We start from the raw sequence: 15609 nt of genomic DNA, 5'->3' as shown, positions 1-15609 counted from the left end.
AGGACCCCGCTGTCTACCGTCCTCCAGCACTAAGCAGCCTCTCCAGGACCCCGCTGTCTGCCGTCCTCCAGCACTAAGCAGCCTCTCCAGGACCCCGCTGTCTACCGTCCTCCAGCACTAAGCAGCCTCTCCAGGACCCCGCTGTCTGCCGTCCTCCAGCACTAAGCAGCCTCTCCAGGACCCCGCTGTCTACCGTCCTCCAGCACTAAGCAGCCTCTCCAGGACCCCGCTGTCTGCCGTCCTCCAGCACTAAGCAGCCTCTCCAGGACCCCGCTGTCTGCCGTCCTCCGGCACTAAGCAGCCTCTCCAGGACCCCGCTGTCTGCCATCCTCCAGCACTAAGCAGCCTCTCCAGGACCCCGCTGTCTGCCGTCCTCCAGCACTAAGCAGCCTCTCCAGGACCCCGCTGTCTGCCGTCCTCCGGCACTAAGCAGCCTCTCCAGGACCCCGCTGTCTGCTGTCCTCCGGCACTAAGCAGCCTCTCCAGGACCCTGCTGTCTGCTGTCCTCCGGCAATAAGCAGCCTCTCCAGGACCCCGCTGTCTACCGTCCTCCAGCACTAAGCAGCCTCTCCAGGACCCTGCTGTCTGCCGTCCTCCAGCACTAAGCAGCCTCTCCAGGACCCCGCTTTCTGCCGTCCTCCAGCACTAAGCAGCCTCTCCAGGACCCCGCTGTCTGCCTTCCTCCGGCACTAAGCAGCCTCTCCAGGACCCCGCTGTCTACCGTCCTCCAGCACTAAGCAGCCTCTCCAGGACCCCGCTGTCTGTCATCCTCTAGCACTAAGCAGCCTCTCCAGGACCCCGCTGTCTGCCGTCCTCCGGCACTAAGCAGCCTCTCCAGGACCCCGCTGTCTACCGTCCTCCAGCACTAAGCAGCCTCTCCAGGACCCCGCTGTCTGCCGACCTCCAGCACTAAGCAGCCTCTCCAGGACCCTGCTGTCTGCTGTCCTCCGGCACTAAGCAGCCTCTCCAGGACCCCGCTGTCTGCCATCCAGGTAAGTCTCCATTCTTCCTCCTCTAGAGTTGTCGGTTCCTGGGATTGTGAGTAATATGTGAGATTGGGGGTGAGAACTTATTCATATTGTGGCCGCTGAGCCCTTTCCTATTATGGTGCTGTGCTCTCTTTTATGTGCAGGGGGCTCCAGAGCTCACACGGTGGGTTGGGGGTCTATGGTGTCTGAGGAGACACCAGAGGTAAAGGATTAGTAGAATCCAGCAGTTCTAGGGTTAAGGTGCAGGCATCTCTCCGGACCCCCATACACATGGGCACATGTTCTGTATGGGGAGGGGAGAAGCGGTGGGAAAGCGTCTCTAGAGCCGCTTATCTCTGAGGAGAGCAGGAGGTGGAGAGTTGTGTCCGGAGACATCAGAGGAAAATCACCCCAGAAAATGTCCAACAGACCCCGACAGATGTCCCCTCCCCGATATATGGGGCCGCCACATAACAAGCTCCTTATAAATAACTGCACCTGTCACTGCCGGAGCCCCCACATCTATATATGTTTATCTCTATATATAAAACTGAATGTGTGTGTGTGTGTATCACCAACCAATCACGAAGCATCTTTCATTTCACCAGAGCTGTTCAAAAGAAGCTGAGCTGTGATTGGTTGCTATGAGCACGTTTTCCCACTTGACAACACCTGAGCAGACACTGACACGGTGGGAGAAATCTAGCATCCCCGGGAACATAAGCTCCCAGCCATTGTCTGCCCCCAGAAAGGAGCAGAGAGTACATGACAGAAATGAATCCCCCCTCCATGCCCATATCCCCATCACACATCCTCCATCCCAGAGGCACATCTTCCCTCTTAAAGGGATCATGGGTATGGAAGTCAGGGCAAATCCACTCAGCGCTCTGGTTCTGACCCCAGGCTGACGGGATGATGTGGGATATTAGGGGTAGTAGTCCGGTGGCTCTGGCTGATGGGATGATGTGGGATATTAGGGGTAGTATTCCGGAGGCTCTGGCTGATGGGATGATGTGGGATATTAGGGGTAGTAGTCCGGTGGCTCTGGCTGATGGGATGATGAGGGATATTAGGGGTAGTAGTCCGGTGGCTCTGGCTGATGGGATGATGTGGGATATTAGGGGTAGTAGTCCGGTGGCTCTGGCTGATGGGATGATGTGGGATATTAGGGGTAGTAGTCCGGTGGCTCTGGCTGACTGGATGATGTGGGATATTAGGGGTAGTAGTCCGGTGGCTCTGGCTGATGGGATGATGTGGGATATTAGGGGTAGTAGTCCGGTGGCTCTGGCTGATGGGATGATGTGGGATATTAGGGGTAGTAGTCCGGTGGCTCTGGCTGATGGGATGATGTGGGATATTAGGGGTAGTAGAACGGTGGCTCTGGCTGACGGGATGATGTGGGATATTAGGGGTAGTAGTCCGGTGGCTCTGGCTGATGGGATGATGTGGGATATTAGGGGTAGTAGAATGGCGGCTCTGGCTGATGGGATGATGTGGGATATTAGGGGTAGTAGTCTGATGGCTCTGACTGACGGGATGATGTGGGATATTAGTGGTAGTAGTCCGGTGGCTCTGGCTGACGGGATGATGTGGGATATTAGTGGTAGTAGTCTGGTGGCTCTGGCTGATGGGATGATGTGGGATATTAGGGGTAGTAGTCCGGTGGCTCTGACTGACGGGATGATGTGGGATATTAGGGGTAGTAGAACGGCGGCTCTGGCTGATGGGATGATGTGGGATATTAGGGGTAGTAGTCCGGTGGCTCTGACTGACGGGATGATGTGGGATATTAGTGGTAGTAGTCCGGTGGCTCTGGCTGACAGGATGATGTGGGATATTAGTGGTAGTAGTCCGGTGGCTCTGACTGACGGGATGATGTGGGATATTAGTGGTAGTAGTCCGGTGGCTCTGACTGACGGGATGATGTGGGATATTAGGGGTAGTAGTCCGGCGGCTCTGGCTGATGGGATGATGTGGGATATTAGGGGTAGTAGTGCGGTGGCTCTGACTGACGGGATGATGTCAGATTTTAGGGGTAGTAGTCCAGTGGATCTGCCTGATGGGATGATGTGGGATATTAGGGGTAGTAGTCCGGTGGCTCTGACTGACGGGATGATGTAGGATTTTAGGGGTAGTAGTCCGGTGGCTCTGGCTGATGGGATGATGTGGGATATTAGGGGTAGTAGTCCGGCGGCTCTGGCTGATGGGATGAGGTGGGATATTAGGGGTAGTAGTCCGGTGGCTCTAACTGATGGGATGATATGGGATATTAGGGGTAGTAGTCCGGTAGCTCTGGCTGACGGGATGTTGTGGGATATTAGGGGTAGTAGTCCGGTGACTCTGGCTGATGGGATGATGTGGGATATTAGGGGTAGTAGTCCGGTGGCTCTGGCTGATGGGATGATGTGGGATATTAGGGGTAGTAGTCCGGTAGCACTGGCTGACGGAATGATGTGGGATATTAGGGGTAGTAGTCCGGTAGCACTGGCTGATGGGATAATGTGGGATATTAGGGGTAGTAGTCCGGTGGCTCTGGCTGGTGGGATGATGTGGGATATTAGGAGTAGTAGTCCGGCGGCTCTGGCTGATGGGATGATGTGGGATATTAGGGGTAGTAGTCCGGTGGCTCTGACTGATGGGATGAGGTGGGATATTAGGGGTAGTAGTCCGGTAGCTCTGGCTGACGGGATGTGGGATATTAGGGGTAGTAGTCCGGTGGCTCTGGCTGACGGGATGATGTGGGATATTAGTGGTAGTAGTCCGGTAGCTCTGGCTGACGGGATGTGGGATATTAGTGGTAGTAGTCCGGTGGCTCTGGCTGACGGGATGTGGGATATTAGTGGTAGTAGTCCGGTGGCTCTGGCTGACGGGATGTGGGATATTAGTGGTAGTAGTCCGGTGGCTCTGGCTGACGGGATGATGTGGGATATTAGGGGTAGTAGTCCGGTGGCTCTGGCTGACGGGATGATGTGGGATATTAGGGGTAGTAGTCCGGCAGCTCTGGCTGATGGGATGATGTGGGATATTAGGAGTAGTAGTCCGGTGGCTCTGGCTGACGGGATGATGTGGGATATTAGGGGTAGTAGTCCGGTGGCTCTGGCTGACGGGATGTGGGATATTAGTGGTAGTAGTCCGGTGGCTCTGGCTGACGGGATGATGTGGGATATTAGGGGTAGTAGTCCGGTGGCTCTGGCTGACGGGATGATGTGGGATATTAGGGGTAGTAGTCCGGTGGCTCTGGCTGACGGGATGATGTGGGATATTAGGGGTAGTAGTCCGGTGGCTCTGGCTGATGGGATGATGTGGGATATTAGGGGTAGTAGTCTGGTAGCTCTGGCTGACGGGATGATGTGGGATATTAGGGGTAGTAGTCCGGTGGCTCTGGCTGACAGGATGATGTGGGATATTAGGGGTAGTAGTCCGGCGGCTCTGGCTGATGGGATGATGTGGGATATTAGGGGTAGTAGTCCGGCGGCTCTGGCTGATGGGATGATGTGGGATATTAGGATTAGTAGTCCGGTGGCTCTGGCTGATGGGATGATGTGGGATATTAGGAGTAGTAGTCCGGTGGCTCTGGCTGACGGGATGATGTGGGATATTAGGATTAGTAGTCCGGTGGCTCTGGCTGACGGGGTGATGTGGGATATTATAGTGGGTGTGGCTATGCGGAGCGGGCGGGGCTATACACTCAGCTTTATATATATATATATATATATAGAGAGAGATATTCATTATAATTTTTTATAACAACCCGTAGTTAATTGCTATGCCCGTTCAGCGCTGGGCTCTTCAGCTAGTCTTTATATATATAAAACTTGATGTGTGTGTGTTTATCACCAACCAATCACAAAGCAGTATGTATGTATATATATAGCAGCAGTTTACCATCCCTACACGGTGGACCCCGGGCTGCGAACGCAACTTACTGTTATTTTATTATTTGGTGTGTTCCGCCAGCCCTAACACCCATCATACATATCCTCCATCCCATAGTCCCGTGCCCATATACCCATCATACATATCCTGCACCCCATAGTCCCATGCCCATATACCCATCATACATATCCTGCACCTCATAGTCCCGTGCCCATATACCCATCATACATATCCTCCAGCCCATAGTCCTGTGCCCATATACCCATCATACATATTCGCCATCCCATAGGCCCGTGCCCATATACCCATCATACACATCCTCCATCCCATAGTCCCGTGCCCATATACCCATCATACATATTCGCCATCCCATAGGCCCGTGCCCATATACCCATCATACATATCCTCCATCCCACAGTCCCGTGCCCATATACCCATCATACATATCCGCCATCCCATAGGCCCGTGCCCATATACCCATCATACACATCCTCCATCCCATAGTCCCGTGCCCACATACCCATCATACATATCCTCCATCCCATAGTCCCGTGCCCATATACCCATCATACATATCCTCCATCCCATAGTCCAGTGCCCATATACCCATCATACATATCCTCCATCCCATAGTCCCGTGCCCATATACCCATTATACATATCCTCCATCCCATAGTCCCATGCCCATATACCCATCATACATATCCTCCATCCCATAGTCCCGTGCCCATATACCCATCACACATCCTCCATCCCATAGTCCTGTGCCCATATACTCATTATACATATCCTCCATTCCATAGTCCCGTGCCCATATACCCATCATACATATCCTCCATCCCATAGTCCAGTGCCCATATACCCATCATACATATCCTCCATCCCATAGTCCCATGCCCATATACCCATCACACATCCTCCATCCAATAGTCCGGTGCCCATATACGCATCATTCACATCCTCCATCCCATAGTCCCATGCCCATATACCCATCATACACATCCTCCATCCCATAGGCCCGTGCCTATATACCCATCACACATCCTCCATCCCATAGGCCCATGCCCATATACCCATCACACATCCTCCATCCCATAGGCCCGTGCCCATATACCCATCATACATATCCGCCATCCCACAGTCCAGTGCCCATATACTCATCATACATATCCTCCATCCCATAGTCCCGGAACCAGCGCAAGAGAGGTACCTACGGTCCGGTGCATCTTCTTACACTGAAAAACATGAAATCTCAAGAAAAAAAATCACATTTATTACAAATTATCAGACAAATTGGAAGAAAATTATGGAGATATTAACGCCTTCCTGCAAAAAGACACTACAGAGGCATATGTGTCAGCAGCAACCTGGGAAAACTGTTCAACAGCATCCTGAACAAGAGGATCCTCAGTTTCCTCACCGAGCACAACGTCCTCAGCAAGAGCCAAGCAGGGCTCATGCCAAACCACCGCACTACTGACCACATCTACACCCTGCACAGCCTCATTCAAAGCCACGTGCACAATACAAAGAACGGGAAGATATACGCCTGTTTCGTGGACTTTAAAAAGGCCTTTGATTCGGTGTGGCACCCAGGCTTATTCCTGAAACTGCTGGAGAGCGGAATAGGAGGAAAGACCTACGATGTTATCAAAAGCTCCTACACCGAGAACCTCTGCAGTGTGTGTGTGAACGGTAGAAGAACGGCCTATTTCCAGCAGAGCCGGGGAGTCAGACAAGGCTGCAGCCTAAGCCCAACGCTCTTCAACATTTACATCAACGAGCTGGCCACCGCACTGGAATCTTTCACAACACCAGGTCTCACCCTCCATGACGCGCAGGTGAAATTCCTGCTGTACGCAGATGACCTGCTGCTTCTTTCACCAACCGAGAAAGGCCTCCAAGACAACCTGAAAATCTTAGAGAAATTCAGCTCCACCTGGGCTCTACCGGTCAACCTAAAGAAAACCAACATCATGGTGTTCCAGAAGAGAAAGAGAAAATCAGACCAGCACCCTTCATTTGTCCTCAACAACTGCGTCCTTACAGGAACGGACAAATATACCTACCTGGGCCTAGATATTCACCGGTCAGGGAGCTTCAAACAAGCCATACAGACCCTGAAAGACAAGGCCAGCAAAACCTTCTATGCCATCCGAAGGAAACTCTACCATCTGAAGCCACCAGTGAGGGTCTGGTTAAAAATCTTCGACTCTATCATCGCCCCAATCCTCCTGTATGGCAGCGAAGTCTGGGGCCCTCACACCTACCCAGACTGGTCAAGGTGGGATTCCAGCCCAACAGAAATATTCCACCTGGAATTCTGCAAGCACCTCCTCCAAGTCCATCGGAGCACCTCCAACAGTGCTTGCTGGGCCGAGCTGGGCAGATTCCCTCTACACCTAACGGTTCTAAAGAGGGCACTGTCATTCCGGGCTCACCTACAAAGGAGCAATCCAAGCTCCCATCACCATAAAGCCCTGACACATGTAGGTGAAACAGAAAAACCAGGACCCTCGGAACAGCCCACCCAAACCCAACCTGACCAAAACACCAATCACAACAACCTGACAAAAGCCGCAATTAGGAAGATGGTAGACGAAGGCCAGGAGAGGTACGTAAGTGAGTGGAAGAACGACATCATCAGCTCACAGAAACTGACCATGTACCAGAGTCTACAGAGAGACTACAGACTGGCCCCATATCTGGAGAAACTCCCAGACCCCAGAGACCGCAAGATCCTGAGGCGGTATAGACTCAGTGCCCACAGTCTGGCCATCGAGGTCGGCCGACACAGGCAGAGCTACAAGCCCAGGGAGGAAAGACTGTGACAACACTGTGACCAGGAGGCCCTGGAGGATGAGACCCACTTCCTGCTACACTGCTCCAAATACTCAGCAGTGAGGGACACTCACTTCAGGAGACTCTCACATCTCTTCCCGGATTTCATCACCATGAAAGAGGAAGAGAAAACAAATATCCTGCTGGGGGAAGAAGTGAGAGCAGTGGAGATAGCGGCGCAATATGTGAGCGCATGCCATAGGCTGCGAGAAAGAGAACTATGATATGCCATGGACTTCTATGGCCCCCATCCTGGATCTGCCCCATCCCCCCATCCACCTTCCCTATGCCATGGACTTCTGTAGCCCCACCCTGGATCTGCCCCATCCCCCCATCCACCTTCCCTATGCCATGGACTTCTATAGCCCCCACCCTGGATCTGCCCCATGCCCCCATCCACCTTCCCTATGCCATGGACTTCTATAGCCCCACACTGGATCTGCCCCCATCCACCTTCCCTATGCCATGGACTTCTATAGCCTCCACCCTGGATCTGCCCCCATCCCCTCATCCACCTTCCCTATGCCATGGACTTCTATAGCCCCACACTGGATCTGCCCCCATCCGCCTTCCCTATGCCATGGGCTTCTATAGCCCTCACCCTGGATCTGCCCCCATCCCCTCATCCACCTTCCCTATGCCATGGACTTCTATAGCCCACCCTGGATCTGCCCCCACCCACCTATACTACAACCCCTACCCAACATCCCTACAGTCCCTATCCCTATTCCCTTTTGTACACTTGCTTTGGCAAAACTAATGTGTATTTAGTCCTGCCAATAAAGCTTCTTTGAATCTTTGTATTCACATCCTGGGAATTTGTCGTCGGTGGTGGAGGGGGCTCAGGAGCTGAGCTCCGTCCACACGAGGCAGATACCAGCTGTATTATATAGCCGCCATCTGTCTCAGTCTAGGACAGCAGCATTTAAATGAAATGCATGGTGGTGTCCATGTGGAGGAGCCCCCATCAGCCCCCTGCAGTGCGATCACTGGGGACCTGTGGGTTACTCTGACAGTCGGGGCTCTGCTGAAGACCACCGCCACTGTCCTAGTCCTGTCACTGAGAAAAGGAGGATGAATGAACTCATGGAGATCAACATCCGACACTGCGGAGACACCATCACGTGTTTCTCAACGCAGTGATTCTAGAGCACTGCCCCCATCCCTTATGGGAAATATGTAAAACATGCAAAACATAGTCTTTTTACTAGGCATTGCTCCTACCAGCCAGTTTCCTACTCCACACTGATGAGGGGCAATACCCCGAAACAGCTGTATGTGGATGGATACCATGTTTTGGCATAGGTGGTTTCCTTCATTGGAGACTGCCCTTCCCGTGGTTGTTCCTTCCCGGGCAAAGACCTGGCTGGTCACTGCTTGCGTTGAGAAACATGTGATGGTGTCTCCGCGGCTTCTGTTTTGCATGTTTTACATATTTCCCATAAGGGATGGGGGCAGTGCTCTAGAATCACTGCGTTGAGAAACACGTGATGGTGTCTCCGCAGTGTCGGATGTTGATCTCCATGAGTTCATTCATCCTCCTTTTCATAGTCTTTTTACTAGGCATTGCTCCTACCAGCCAGTTTCCTACTCCACACTGATGAGGGGCAATACCCCGAAACAGCTGTATGTGGATGGATACCATGTTTTGGCATAGGTGGTTTCCTTCATTGGAGACTGCCCTTCCCGTGGTTGTTCCTTCCCGGGCAAAGACCTGGCTGGTCACTGCTTGCGTTGAGAAACATGTGATGGTGTCTCCGCGGCTTCTGTTTTGCATGTTTTACATATTTCCCATAAGGGATGGGGGCAGTGCTCTAGAATCACTGCGTTGAGAAACACGTGATGGTGTCTCCGCAGTGTCGGATGTTGATCTCCATGAGTTCATTCATCCTCCTTTTCATAGTCTTTTTACTAGGCATTGCTCCTACCAGCCAGTTTCCTACTCCACACTGATGAGGGGCAATACCCCGAAACAGCTGTATGTGGATGGATACCATGTTTTGGCATAGGTGGTTTCCTTCATTGGAGACTGCCCTTCCCGTGGTTGTTCCTTCCCGGGCAAAGACCTGGCTGGTCACTGCTTGCGTTGAGAAACATGTGATGGTGTCTCCGCGGCTTCTGTTTTGCATGTTTTACATATTTCCCATAAGGGATGGGGGCAGTGCTCTAGAATCACTGCGTTGAGAAACACGTGATGGTGTCTCCGCAGTGTCGGATGTTGATCTCCATGAGTTCATTCATCCTCCTTTTCATAGTCTTTTTACTAGGCATTGCTCCTACCAGCCAGTTTCCTACTCCACACTGATGAGGGGCAATACCCCGAAACAGCTGTATGTGGATGGATACCATGTTTTGGCATAGGTGGTTTCCTTCATTGGAGACTGCCCTTCCCGTGGTTGTTCCTTCCCGGGCAAAGACCTGGCTGGTCACTGCTTGCGTTGAGAAACATGTGATGGTGTCTCCGCGGCTTCTGTTTTGCATGTTTTACATATTTCCCATAAGGGATGGGGGCAGTGCTCTAGAATCACTGCGTTGAGAAACACGTGATGGTGTCTCCGCAGTGTCGGATGTTGATCTCCATGAGTTCATTCATCCTCCTTTTCATAGTCTTTTTACTAGGCATTGCTCCTACCAGCCAGTTTCCTACTCCACACTGATGAGGGGCAATACCCCGAAACAGCTGTATGTGGATGGATACCATGTTTTGGCATAGGTGGTTTCCTTCATTGGAGACTGCCCTTCCCGTGGTTGTTCCTTCCCGGGCAAAGACCTGGCTGGTCACTGCTTGCGTTGAGAAACATGTGATGGTGTCTCCGCGGCTTCTGTTTTGCATGTTTTACATATTTCCCATAAGGGATGGGGGCAGTGCTCTAGAATCACTGCGTTGAGAAACACGTGATGGTGTCTCCGCAGTGTCGGATGTTGATCTCCATGAGTTCATTCATCCTCCTTTTCATAGTCTTTTTACTAGGCATTGCTCCTACCAGCCAGTTTCCTACTCCACACTGATGAGGGGCAATACCCCGAAACAGCTGTATGTGGATGGATACCATGTTTTGGCATAGGTGGTTTCCTTCATTGGAGACTGCCCTTCCCGTGGTTGTTCCTTCCCGGGCAAAGACCTGGCTGGTCACTGCTTGCGTTGAGAAACATGTGATGGTGTCTCCGCGGCTTCTGTTTTGCATGTTTTACATATTTCCCATAAGGGATGGGGGCAGTGCTCTAGAATCACTGCGTTGAGAAACACGTGATGGTGTCTCCGCAGTGTCGGATGTTGATCTCCATGAGTTCATTCATCCTCCTTTTCATAGTCTTTTTACTAGGCATTGCTCCTACCAGCCAGTTTCCTACTCCACACTGATGAGGGGCAATACCCCGAAACAGCTGTATGTGGATGGATACCATGTTTTGGCATAGGTGGTTTCCTTCATTGGAGACTGCCCTTCCCGTGGTTGTTCCTTCCCGGGCAAAGACCTGGCTGGTCACTGCTTGCGTTGAGAAACATGTGATGGTGTCTCCGCGGCTTCTGTTTTGCATGTTTTACATATTTCCCATAAGGGATGGGGGCAGTGCTCTAGAATCACTGCGTTGAGAAACACGTGATGGTGTCTCCGCAGTGTCGGATGTTGATCTCCATGAGTTCATTCATCCTCCTTTTCATAGTCTTTTTACTAGGCATTGCTCCTACCAGCCAGTTTCCTACTCCACACTGATGAGGGGCAATACCCCGAAACAGCTGTATGTGGATGGATACCATGTTTTGGCATAGGTGGTTTCCTTCATTGGAGACTGCCCTTCCCGTGGTTGTTCCTTCCCGGGCAAAGACCTGGCTGGTCACTGCTTGCGTTGAGAAACATGTGATGGTGTCTCCGCGGCTTCTGTTTTGCATGTTTTACATATTTCCCATAAGGGATGGGGGCAGTGCTCTAGAATCACTGCGTTGAGAAACACGTGATGGTGTCTCCGCAGTGTCGGATGTTGATCTCCATGAGTTCATTCATCCTCCTTTTCATAGTCTTTTTACTAGGCATTGCTCCTACCAGCCAGTTTCCTACTCCACACTGATGAGGGGCAATACCCCGAAACAGCTGTATGTGGATGGATACCATGTTTTGGCATAGGTGGTTTCCTTCATTGGAGACTGCCCTTCCCGTGGTTGTTCCTTCCCGGGCAAAGACCTGGCTGGTCACTGCTTGCGTTGAGAAACATGTGATGGTGTCTCCGCGGCTTCTGTTTTGCATGTTTTACATATTTCCCATAAGGGATGGGGGCAGTGCTCTAGAATCACTGCGTTGAGAAACACGTGATGGTGTCTCCGCAGTGTCGGATGTTGATCTCCATGAGTTCATTCATCCTCCTTTTCATAGTCTTTTTACTAGGCATTGCTCCTACCAGCCAGTTTCCTACTCCACACTGATGAGGGGCAATACCCCGAAACAGCTGTATGTGGATGGATACCATGTTTTGGCATAGGTGGTTTCCTTCATTGGAGACTGCCCTTCCCGTGGTTGTTCCTTCCCGGGCAAAGACCTGGCTGGTCACTGCTTGCGTTGAGAAACATGTGATGGTGTCTCCGCGGCTTCTGTTTTGCTAGTCCTGTCACTGTCATCTCGTCCTCCTGGACCTCAGCCGTAGGTGGACATCTTCACTATGTCCCTCAGGAGCATTGCAGGTGGAGGTCACCTAAGTTTTTCCTCGTTAAACCTAGTAACATAGTTATTAAGGTTGAAGGAAGACTTTAAGTCCATCTAGTTTAACCCATATCCTATCCTAACTTGCCCTAACATGTTGATCCAGGGGAAGGCAAAAAAAAAAATCCATGTGGCAAACAGTAAGCTTCACATTGGGGAAAAAAATTCCTTCCCGACTCCACATACGGCAATCAGACTAGCTCCCTGGATCAACGCAATATTACGGAAACTAGTGTATATACCCTGTAACATTATACTTTTCAAGAAAGGCATCCAGACCATTCTTAAATTTTAGTAGGGAATCACTCATTACAACATCATGTGGCAGAGAGTTCCATAGTCTCACTGCTCTTACAGTAAAGAATCCGCGTCTGTGAGTATGCTTAAACCTTCTTTCCTCCAGACGTAGAGGATGCCCCCTTGTCCCCGTCACAGGTCTAAGAGTAAAAAGATCATTAGAAAGGCCTTTGTATTGTCCCCGCATATATTTATACATTGTAATAAGATCACCCCTAAGCCTTCGATTCTCCAAACTAAATAACCCCAAGTGTAATAACCTGTCTTGGTATTGCAGACCCCCCAGTTCCCTAATAACCTTGGTCGCTCTTCTCTGCACCCGCTCCAGTTCAGCTATGTCTTTCTTATACACTGGAGACCAGAACTGTACACAATATTCTAAGTGTGGTCGCACTAGTGACTTATATAGAGGTAACATTATGTTCTCCTCATGAGCATCTATGCCTCTTTTAATGCATCCCATTATTTTATTTGCCTTTGCAGCAGCTGCCTGACACTGGCCACTAAATGTGAGTTTGTCGTCCACCCATACACCCAGGTCTTTTTCAGTGACTGTTTTGCCCAGTGTTTTACAATTAAGCACATAATTATACATCTTGTTCGTTCTACCCAAGTGCATGACCTTACCTGTATTGATTACCCTGCAGAGTTTAGTGTCATCTGCAAATATTGAAATTCTACTCTCTATGCCCCCTACAAGGTCATCAATAAATATGTTGAAAAGAAGCGGGCCCAATACTGACCCCTGTGGTACCCCTATACTGACCCCTGTGGTACCCCACTGCTAACCATAGAATCATAGAATCATAGAATTGTAGAGTTGGAAGGGACCTCCTGGGCCATCTGGTCCAACCCCCTGCTCAAAGCAGGATTCCCTAAATCATCCCAGTCAGATGTCTGTCCAGCCTCTGTTTGAAGACTTCCATTGAAGGAGAATTCACCACTTCTCGTGGCAGCCTGTTCCACTCATTGATCACTCTAACAGTCAAAAAGTTTTTTCTAATATCTAATCTGTGTCTCCTCCTATTCAGTTTCATCCCATTGCTTCTAGTCTTTCCTTGTGCAAATGAGAATAAAGTTGATCCTTCTACAATGTGACAGCCCTTTAGATATTTGTAGACAGCTATTAAGTCTCCTCTCAGTCTTCTCTTTTGCAAACTAAACATTCCCAAATCCTGCAACCTTTCCTCATAAGACAGGGTTTGCAGACCGGTCACCATTCTGGTCGCTCTTTTCTGAACTTGCTCCAGTTTGTTGATGTCTTTTTTAAAATGTGGTGCCCAAAACTGGACACAATATTCCAGATGAGGTCTGACCAAAGAGGAGTAGAGGGAAATAATGACTTCACGTGATCTAGACTGTATGCTTCTGTTAATACATCCTATAATTGCATTTGCCTTTTTTGCCGCTGCATCACACTGTTGACTCATATTCAGTCTGTGATCTATTAGTATACCCAAGTCTTTTTCACATGTGCTGTCACTTAGCCCTATTCCTCCCATTCTGTATATGCTTTTTTCATTTTTATTGCCCAGATGTAGTACTTTGCATTTCTCCCTGTTAAAAACCATTCTGTTGCTGCCCACTTCTCCAGTTTATTTAAATCTTTTTGAATCCTCTCTCTCTCTTCTCTAGTATTAGCTATCCCTCCTAGCTTTGTGTCATCAGCAAATTTAATTAGTTTACCCTCAATTCCTTCATCTAAATCATTGATAAAGATGTTGAACAATACAGGGCCCAGGACAGAGCCCTGTGGTACCCCACTTGAAACATTCTTCCAACTGGATGTGCAGCCATTTACGACCACTCTTTGGGTCCGATCACTAAGCCAGTTATGAATCCACCTAACAGTTGACCCAGTCCGAGTGTGCTCCATTAACCACCCTTTGTTTCCAATCCTTGAGCCAGCTCTTTACCCACTTACACATATTTTCCCCTATCCCCATTGTTCTCATTATATGTATTAACCTTTTGTGTGGCACTGTATCAAAATCTTTTGAAAAGTCCATGTACACCACGTCCACTGCATTCCCTTGGTCCAGTCCAGAACTTACCTCTTCATAAAAGCTCACCAGATTAGTCTGACAGGAACGGTCCCTCATAAACCCATGTTGATATTGGGTCATGAGGTTCTTCTTCTTCAGATACTCCAGTATAGTATCTCTTAGAAAACCCTCCAGGATTTTACCCACAGTTGAGGTTAAGCTCACTGGCCAATAATTTCCAAGTTTTTAATATTGGCACCACATTTGCTGTGCGCCAGTCCTGTGGTACAGACCCTGTTATTATGGAATCTTTAAAAAATTAAAAATAATGGTCTATCTATGACTGTATTTAATTCCTGCAGTACTCGGGGGTGTATCCCATCCGGGCCCAGGGATTGGCAGTTTTAGTGATTTTTAGACGCTGCCGTACTTCCTGCTGGATTAAGCAGGTGACATTTAATGGAGAATTTCTATCCCTGATCATGTTATCCGTGATGGGATTTTCCTGTGTAAATACTGTTGATAAAGTCATTTAGCATATTGGCTTTTTCCTCATCCACCATTTCGCCCAGACTATTTTTAAGGGGGCCAACACGATCATTTTCTAGTTTCTTACTATTTATGTAGTTAACAGTAAAGAAAAATAAAAATTCATATTTAGTTTTGCCCCATTTGAATTATGTTTTGTTTATTTATCTCACGATCCAAAAGTGTAAAATAAGCAACAAAGCTTTGTATGTGCTGAATTGGCGTAACTGCCGGGAAACCAAAAAACAAGCCCCCGCTCAGCCCCAGCAACAGAGAAAAAGGTTCTCCTGTTCTCAGAAGGTTCCTACACAAACCTGGAGACATTTCTGGAATATTCTGAATTTTCTTCATCACATAAATAAAAAAAGATTCATGTTTGTCATCGCGGTAATGGGATTGTCGTGGCCGATCATGATTCCAGAT

At 49.7% G+C, this 15609-nt stretch overlaps 1 protein-coding gene across 1 annotated transcript in view; it reads left to right on the top strand.

Moving 5' to 3' along the window:
- Positions 1 to 15609, top strand: part of LOC141053924 (uncharacterized) — a 101429-nt gene that overhangs the window by 29771 nt on the left and 56049 nt on the right. The window lies entirely within an intron of this gene.

Source organism: Dendrobates tinctorius, unplaced genomic scaffold (assembly GCF_039654945.1).
Source record: "Dendrobates tinctorius isolate UK_male_01 unplaced genomic scaffold, ASM3965494v1 ptg000173l, whole genome shotgun sequence".
Classification (NCBI taxonomy): Eukaryota; Metazoa; Chordata; class Amphibia; order Anura; family Dendrobatidae; genus Dendrobates; species Dendrobates tinctorius.
Note: the sequence above shows the minus strand (reverse complement) of the source record. Positions and strands in the feature narration are given on the sequence as shown.